Source organism: Haliotis rufescens, unplaced genomic scaffold (assembly GCF_023055435.1).
Source record: "Haliotis rufescens isolate VD_foot unplaced genomic scaffold, xgHalRufe1.0.p SCAF_28, whole genome shotgun sequence".
NCBI classification, from domain to species: domain Eukaryota; kingdom Metazoa; phylum Mollusca; class Gastropoda; order Lepetellida; family Haliotidae; genus Haliotis; species Haliotis rufescens.
The window spans coordinates 4819316-4828289 of NW_025963979.1; the positions used below are offsets into that span (position 1 = coordinate 4819316).

The 8974-nt window shown below is 41.7% G+C and overlaps 1 long non-coding RNA gene across 1 annotated transcript; it reads right to left on the bottom strand.

The window, feature by feature from the left end:
• Nucleotides 1-617: 617 nt before the first annotated feature.
• Nucleotides 618-5095, bottom strand: LOC124140107. The gene is made up of 3 exons (XR_006861875.2): nt 4931-5095; nt 2166-2289; nt 618-772 (listed from the first exon to the last, which is right to left on the bottom strand). It is a non-coding gene; the product is annotated as an uncharacterized LOC124140107 (long non-coding RNA).
• Between the last annotated feature and the right edge of the window lie 3879 nt (nt 5096-8974).

Sequence of the window (8974 nt, forward strand, 5' to 3'; positions counted from 1 at the left end):
AGTAGAAATTCATAAAAAAAACAAGCTTTGAAAAAGGAGCAGCACAAGTCAAAACACATATGATTCATGCGCATTAAAAATGCACGTGTATCTTCGGCTGCCCAAGCGGCATGTGTATTTCACTTTTTCCCAATTTCTACAAAAACAAATGTGTCGTTGACGTATGTAACTATCTACATGTAGCAATGTTGGTTTGGACGATGTGTTTTGTATTGATTTAGTTTGAAGTTTTGTTTTTAATTTTTTGCAATTTCATTTTTAAAGAGGTAACTACGTTTATAACGAACTCAAAGGGACCATTTCTTTCTTTCAGTTCGTTAAAACCGTAGTGTACTATAAATATGTATACTTGCACTTACACGATACACAATTCATGACATTTTGGTCTCTTTTGCACCTATTGTTCAAGTAATGCCAATCATTATTTATATTTATTGCTCAGATAACAATGTTCGTATAATAACAACTCGGCTGGTGCGCGCAATCATCACTCATTGTGAGTAATTTCCTATCACACGGTTTCTAATATAGGAAACATACGACACAACACTTTACTTGGTTGTGTGCAGTGCCGAGTCATAAATGCCTCGTTCTGTCACATACATACATACATTATACATACATACAAAGACAATGAGACCATCGCCCTGATGTAGGTGTGTCGCACTACTACAGGAGAAGTTCCAGCAATCAATACGCGATGGCAGATAGAGGCTGTGTTGATGCAGGCCGCTGACCTTCGACACGCGCCCGTGGCTCACATTCCTATAGCCTGTAAAATGGAAGAGGTCATCGTTTAGTTTAATATACTTCTCCCCTTTCTCCATGGATCCCCATGAATGCGTACTGTCACAGAAACATGTGACGAATGATAGGCGGCATTACCCTTGCTTGTCTGCCTATGTATCGCAGTTACTTTGGAAGTATTGTTGACTATTATTCAGGAATCTTTTCTTTAAATTAATCATTATGTGAAACGATGTTTGCAGTTGACTTAATTTGCATTTGCACTTATTCATAAAAATACTAAACATGTTAAGGTATAAAACAACATTTCAACTGCGACTTGTATGCATTCAATAGGTTTTTCGCATTATTTGCCTTATTCTAGCATGTTCTGCGTTAAGTGTACCACTAAAAGGCTGTATCCGCGTTTGCGATTGCTTGCCGCTAAATATACACCATCCACCCACCCACCCATCCACCTAAAAGATAATCAAAGAAAAATACATACATTAATTTCAACGTTTTGGTGATGGTAATATATTCAGAGAGCTTCCTATTGTGCGTCTCCTCAGTGAAATTGAGCTGGTGGCGATCTACAGGTCCAGCTTTCCAGCTTCATATTAAAAAAGGGGGCATCGAACGCTTGTACCTCTATACGAGTCTATGGAACTCAACCAACATCTTCACTTGAATAATACAGCATGTACTGGATGAGACTATACTTCACTAGTCAAGTACACGCCAGCGGACACGAATGACAGGGCATGCGTGTGGCCGGATATTGACTTGACCTTTATGTCAGTGAGACATGAATAATATAAAGGAACTGTTTTTTTCAGAAACCCCGGTGTATCATATTTCCTGTCCCCATCTTTCTTGCAATCTTCAGAACAAAATTACATTTAAATAATCCCGAGTCAAGTACATCATTTTATACATCAAAACGATTATCTTCATGTGACACTTTATACCAATATTTACAGCCTAAAACGTAATTTATAAAGTACAGTAATATGTATCTTGAACGTCTTTAAAAACATTATAGCTTACGTCTATTTCACCATACAAACATATGTTACGATAATGTTTGCAGATCGCCGGGTTGGCCTTGTAGTTTAAGGGCTAGCACGTGGCGCTGATTCTCCACGTGAGTGCCAGGCATATGTACATCAATCAAACTAAAGACGAAGAACATGGGTTGGGTGGAGTTACAAAAATAAAATGATCATATGTAATTCATCAGATTTAAACGAGGTAATTGTCTAGATGGGAAAATGTTTCTCCCTTCAGCTGATCTTGATTACAGGATTAGGGTATAAATATTCATGGTTGTTCAACACAATGTCTAATATCGACCCAATCTCGTGGGGTTCCTTGTACCAATCTAACAAGGCATTTACATTTGTACTTTTTTCAATGACGTTTCAGGGCACGCGTACCTGTCAGCCAGACCCCGCCGGGAGGTGAGTTTAGACGTTATCCCAGTATTGTACAACCGCATGGTGGTTGTCAGTTGCTGCCAGTGCTGGATCAAGCCAATCATACCACGCTAGTTACTGCCTTCTGCAAAGTCATCATAGTAATATATAATTTCAAAGAAAATCGAATATTTCCATTTGTATAAAAGACCATCGGTGCCTTGTCGGGTGCCCTTTATGCGGTCAGGCCTACATACTATGAGATCATTCAAAGATATAATAAACATCACGTGGGCAATGGTCACAAGCCAGGATGCAGGAGTCCGACAAGGGTATCAATACTTCGTTAAGACACAAGGAAACATTCGCCGTTTACAATGTTATTCCATATAAAGACCGTATCCTGTATTAATTTCCGACACAACTAGTTGCTTTGTTCACAATGTGACATACTCAGACGGAAATACGGAAACCGAGATCCAGTATCTGCCGACTTGTTTTGTAACTGTGCCAGGGCAATAGCTATAGGTGAAGCCAGTGGGTTCACTTAAAGGTCTATAGTGTGTAATGTGTGTGTTATAAATCAATTAGTAGGTTCAGTAAAATGCTTAGTGTGTAATTTATGTATGAGTCCGTTCTACGATTCCGACTATGTCATGCGCATGAATCACTATCAAATATTGATGACACTAGGTTTTCGCGAAGAGAGTGAACATATCCTGACCCATCTTTGCCACCCGTCGCAAACACATGCGGAGGCAAGTCAATTGTTCACATGCAAATAAAACGTGACAAATGGTACAGTTCAAACTAGGAGATTATATTATACATCATTTTTGTCACTGTTGCGTCATATCTCTCAATGTATTCCACATGTCCGGCATAAATAATTTTGAAAGCTTCACTAATAAGGCCATGAATGTTGTAACCCTGATCAAACAATGTGTTAGGAGGATTTGTGTCGCGCTCTTTGAAATCTTCGCAGAGGGGAGCATGCTCCATCGTACCTTAACAGCTGTGAAATATAGACACCAAAAGCTGGAGCTGCTGTAATATTACTGGATGAAGGGAAGGTTGAAATCCTCGCTTTTGTCATACTGCTTGGTGGTGAGTGGGTTCAAAAGTCGAGTGTCAAACACGTGTGTCCTAAAGTGATTGCTACTTTGAACTGATAAAATTTCAGAAATGAATTCAATATCAAGAAAAGTGTTGCACTTGGGCTATCGAATTCTGTGTCGAATGTTTTGCACGTAGTATATTAAACGTCAGAGAATTATATCAGTATCGATCTGCCGAAACAGACTCCACGCGAACAGTAGCAAAAAACATATGAATGGATCCCAGAACAACAGTGATGCCACCCATGCCCGCGAAAGTCGTGCTTCACCGGTAGCACCCGTCACTAACTCAACTTGCAGGAAAGGGAAGCGTTTTTCTGTTGCCCAGCGCCATACAGCGACACTCCTGCCATACGACGTCTGCCTGCAAACATTTGAGTCCCGACCAGAAATCTGACTGTGTTTAATTGTAACAATAATTATATTGCTAATTATTTTTGTTTGTCTGATGTTTTATTGCACGATCCCTCGTCCCAGAGTTGTCACTAACAAGTCAGTACAATTACCACTGCCGGTATTGGGGGTTTTTTTTAATGCCGCTTTTACAACAGTATATCGTTAGAAATAGGATTCAAAGCGGGATGTTCGGTGTGACGGGCGACTGCTTTAGACACTATGCTACTCATGTCATTGTCTGTTCATACAAACCTTGAATCTACAAGGGTTAATAAGTCAAACTTGATGCAGCAGTTTTGACAGATACATCTGATGAATATTGTTTACCTTGACGTGACCTTTAACCTCCACATGCCCCATTTGCAGCTAGTGATCCTCGGCATATTCAAGGCAAGTACTCGCTCTATGAATCCGCAGTTTAATGTAGACGATATCATACATGTGCCACAACGTCTTTATAGGATTACCATTGACTGATATACGTTTACATTAGACATCATACATGAGTCATAACGTCTTTATAGGATTACCATTGACTGATACACGTTTACTTTAGATATCATACATGAGTCATAACGTCTTTATAGGATTACCATTGACTGATACAAGTTTACATTACATATCATACATGAGTCATAACGTCTTTATATGATCACTATTGACTGATACAAGTTTACATTAGATATCATACATGAGTCATAACGTCTTTATAGGATCACTATTGACTGATACAAGTTTACATTATATATCATACATGAGTCATAACGTCTTTATAGGATTACCATTGACTGATACAAGTTTACATTAGATATCATACATGAGTCATAACGTCTTTATAGGATTACCATTGACTGATATACGTTTACATTAGACTTCATACATGAGTCATAACGTCTTTATATGATTACCATTGACTGATACAAGTTTACATTAGATATCATACATGAGTCATAACGTCTTTATATGATCACTATTGACTGATACAAGTTTACATTAGATATCATACATGAGTCATAACGTCTTTATATGATCACTATTGACTGATACAAGTTTACATTAGATATCATACATGAGTCATAACGTCTTTATATGATTACCATTGACTGATATACGTTTACATTAGACTTCATACATGAGTCATAACGTCTTTATATGATTACCATTGACTGATACAAGTTTACATTGCATATCATACATGAGCCATAACGTCTTTATAGGATTACCATTGACTGATACAAGTTTACATTACATATCATACATGTGCAATATTACCGTTGTTGGCAGGAGAGAGATAATCCCGGGGAGCGGACAGCTGGGAGTGGTGTTGGGCACGTCGTGTCGATGTCGTCACCGCTTTGGCCGCGAGGGTGGTAACGTGTAGTCTGCTCCTGGGCTCGCTATTTCAAGAAGACAGACAGAAATATGACCACCAGCTAGCCTGACTGTCGGCAGTGTGGCACGGACCCACTAATCAGGGCGTCTCAAGAGTGGCCGGCATCTCCCGGCCAGCAACGGACATCAAGCAGGAAGGACGAAGGATAAAACATCATTCTTCTTTGTTCAATAAACTGGCCAACTTTGTTGGATATAGCATTTCCCATATCTGAAGCTAGTTGTCAGTTAAGTCTAAAAAGGAAAACGTGCCTTCTAGATGTTTGATGGGGAAAAGGGGAAGATGGAAAACCCTCCCCCAAACCACGTACCACCCCACCCCTACTCCATAAGATTCCTGCAAGAGCACAGTGCCCCTCGCCAATGCCATTGCAATAACATTGCATGCCTGACACCGCTATATCTCTCAGAGTGTAAAGACTAAGCCGAACGCACCGTAATGTGTCTGCATAACAATTTGTACAGAGTCTAGTAATTCTCTATTGGCTGTGCACGGTGTGTGTGACAACCTCATTTCCATCTCCTGGCACGACAGCCTGCCTCCTCGTCATCGACTACAAAGCTCGGGAGCCCCGCCAACGTCGCTTTAAACAAACTTAGAACTGCGCTAATACAATACAAGATGTAAACGCGTATTGATTTCGCTTCTAACTAAAAACAATCCACTTTACTGTTTTCTGTTTCAGGAGGTAGTTTTAACTGAAACTGAAGTAAGTCTGACTGGGCACGCAACAATCAGCACGCCTTGTGATTATGTGCAGGATTCGTCTCCTGTCATTGTAAACAATGTGGTTGGGCAAGCCCTGCCCGTCACCTCAAAGGCCGATGACTTCCCCCATCCCATCATTAGATCCGCTACTGTGGATGTTAGGGTCGGCATAGCTGGCGAAACCGTCCCACTTCTTTCCCCAGTGTCCCCCGCCGCCATTATACCCAATCAAAGCCTTCCATAAGCCATTACAGCCAATCACTGTACTGCTCTCTCAACTCAACTTGGAGCGGCGCCAGTCTCCACATTCCCGTAATTAGAGTCCAAGTGTTGTTAAATCACGCTAACCCGAGGTTTAGATCCCCCCTGCATACGCGCATCTCTTTGTCTCTGCGTTTCTCTTAGTCCTTCCAAGACTAGACTCCTGAGCCGATTAAGGAGCCACATCGGTTCTGTACGACTGTGCCATGACGTGTTATTTACTCACGGCGTGGACCAACATGGAGAACATGTTCTTCCGTTTCCCGAACACCTGGTGCCATTTCTGTTACGTTGATTCAGAAACACCTGGTGTCACCACTTTTGCAATGATTCATGAATACCTAGTATCACCTTTGCCAAAATGAGTCACGAACACATGGTGTCACCACTTTTACAATGATTCGTGAATACCTAGTCTCACCACTGCCAAAATGAGTCACGAACACCTGGTGTCACCACTTTTACAATGATTCGTGAATACCTAGTCTCACCACTGCCAAAATGAGTCACGAACACCTGGTGTCACCACTTTTACAATGATTCGTGAATACCTAGTCTCACCACTGCCAAAATGAGTCACGAACACCTGGTGTCACCACTTTTACAATGATTCGTGAATACCTAGTCTCACCACTGCCAAAATGAGTCACGAACACCTTGTGTCACCACTTTTACAATGATTCGTGAATACCTAGTCTCACCCCTGCCAAAATGATTCACGAACACCAGTGTCACAGTTTGTATTGTGATTCGTTAACACCCGGTGTCACCACTTTTACGATGATTCATGAATATATATATATATATGAAATAATCTCAAACGCGACAAACCACCTCACCTCACCATCTACCGTCATATCAACAACCGATGGAGCGATCCCATTCCCATATAGAGGATTACAGTATCAGTGTGGAGCACCGGGGACCGGATATATTCCGACCCGCCAATAGCCCTATCTGTATCAATTATCTAAATGCATTACTCGGATACGTTAATGCTCGCAATGAAGCCTGAAGTCTGTTTTCATCCTTATCAGGTAGCGAGAAGAAACATCACCAAACTGTAGCCGTCATATGTGTTGATCTCCAGAACGCCGCCGTTATTGCACCTACAAAGCGAGAGCATCAGTCCATTCGAAGAGATTGCCCTGGAATTGGTCGGAAAATAAGAAATGATCTGGCCAGGACAAAAATTGATAAATGTATGTATGGTTTATGTAAAAAACAAACAAATAGAGATGAGAGCAAGATAAAAGCGGAACACATAATGAATTATAGATGCAGAATTCTCTCAGTCCTGATCGGAAAATAAATCAATTATTTCGGAGATCCTACCTTGTTGACGGATTGTCATTCTAGGAGAGAATATCATCTGCATAAAAAGCTGGCCTAGACATCTAAAGTGAGTGAGTGACTAGGGTGCCATTATTAGCAGTAGCACAGCACGGTGTGAGAGCAGATTCTAACGGTAGTATAATGAAGGGCAGTACTACAGCACGGTGTGAGAGCAGATTCTAACGGCAGTATAATGAAGGGCAGTACTACAGCACGGCGTGAGAGCAGATTCTAACGGCAGTATAATGAAGGGCAGTACTACAGCACGGTGTGAGAGCAGATTCTAACGGCAGTATAATGAAGGGCAGTACTACAGCACGGCGTGAGAGCAGATACTAACGGCAGTATAATGAAGGGCAGTACTACAGCACGGTGTGAGAGCAGATTCTAACGGCAGTATAATGAAGGGCAGTACTACAGCACGGCGTGAGAGCAGATACTAACGGCAGTATAATGAAGGGCAGTACTACAGCACGGCGTGAGAGCAGATTCTAACGGCAGTATAATGAAGGGCAGTACTACAGCACGGCGTGAGAGCAGATTCTAACGGCAGTATAATGAAGGGCAGTACTACAGCACGGCGTGAGAGCAGATTCTAACGGCAGTATAATGAAGGGCAGTACTACAGCACGGCGTGAGAGCAGATTCTAACGGCAGTATAATGAAGGGCAGTACTACAGCACGGCGTGAGAGCAAATTCTAACGGCAGTATAATGAAGGGCAGTACTACAGCACGGCGTGAGAGCAGATTCTAACGGCAGTATAATGAAGGGCAGTAGTACAGCACGGCGTGAGAGCAGATTCTAACGGCAGTATAATGAAGGGCAGTACTACAGCACGGCGTGAGAGCAGATTCTAACGGTAGTATAATGAAGGGCAGTACTACAGCACGGCGTGAGAGCAGATTCTAACGGCATTATAATGAAATGACTACGGCGAGGTTTAACCTATGCACCTACTTCCATGTAAAAGTATCGTTCTCACAAGGTTAGCAGACTTCACGGACCTTCATCCAGATCAAAGTACTGGTTTACAGTTACACAGCGTTTAAAACGGACAAGTTATTTCATATACATATTCAATATATATGCTCAAAGTTATTTAAACTAAACCTTGGCGGGTAGGTCTTATCGTTGTTATCTAAATTACTATCTCATGAAACTGATAGGTAGTGATTGGGTTTCGTTTGTAAAGTTGAACTATAAAAGATATCAATATTGACTGCCAGTTCGTGTCGGCAGAACGTCCACAGGAGTAAGTGAATACGCAAATCGATCGCCGGATCTCATTTGAGACATCAGAATGTTTTTGTTCCCAGTTGAGACCGGAGAACTGACGCTAGTCCTGTGAAAGTGTTTTGCCACATAGGCTAGGGCGCAGAGCCGAGTAGCCGACAGTAGTCATCGTCGTAGTCGATGTATGTGACGGTGGACAGATTGGACGTTGTGTAGTGCTTCATAATAGAGTCACATCTGTGTGGAGGAGACGCAGAGAGGAGCACAATGAAGACGTTTGCTTCTGAAACACATGACCACTGACAGAATAGATTGACAAGTTGCAAGATTCAATATTGTCAATGTGTATGCAGCGCTCCAGTCAGCAGTCGGCTGACAGGTTAT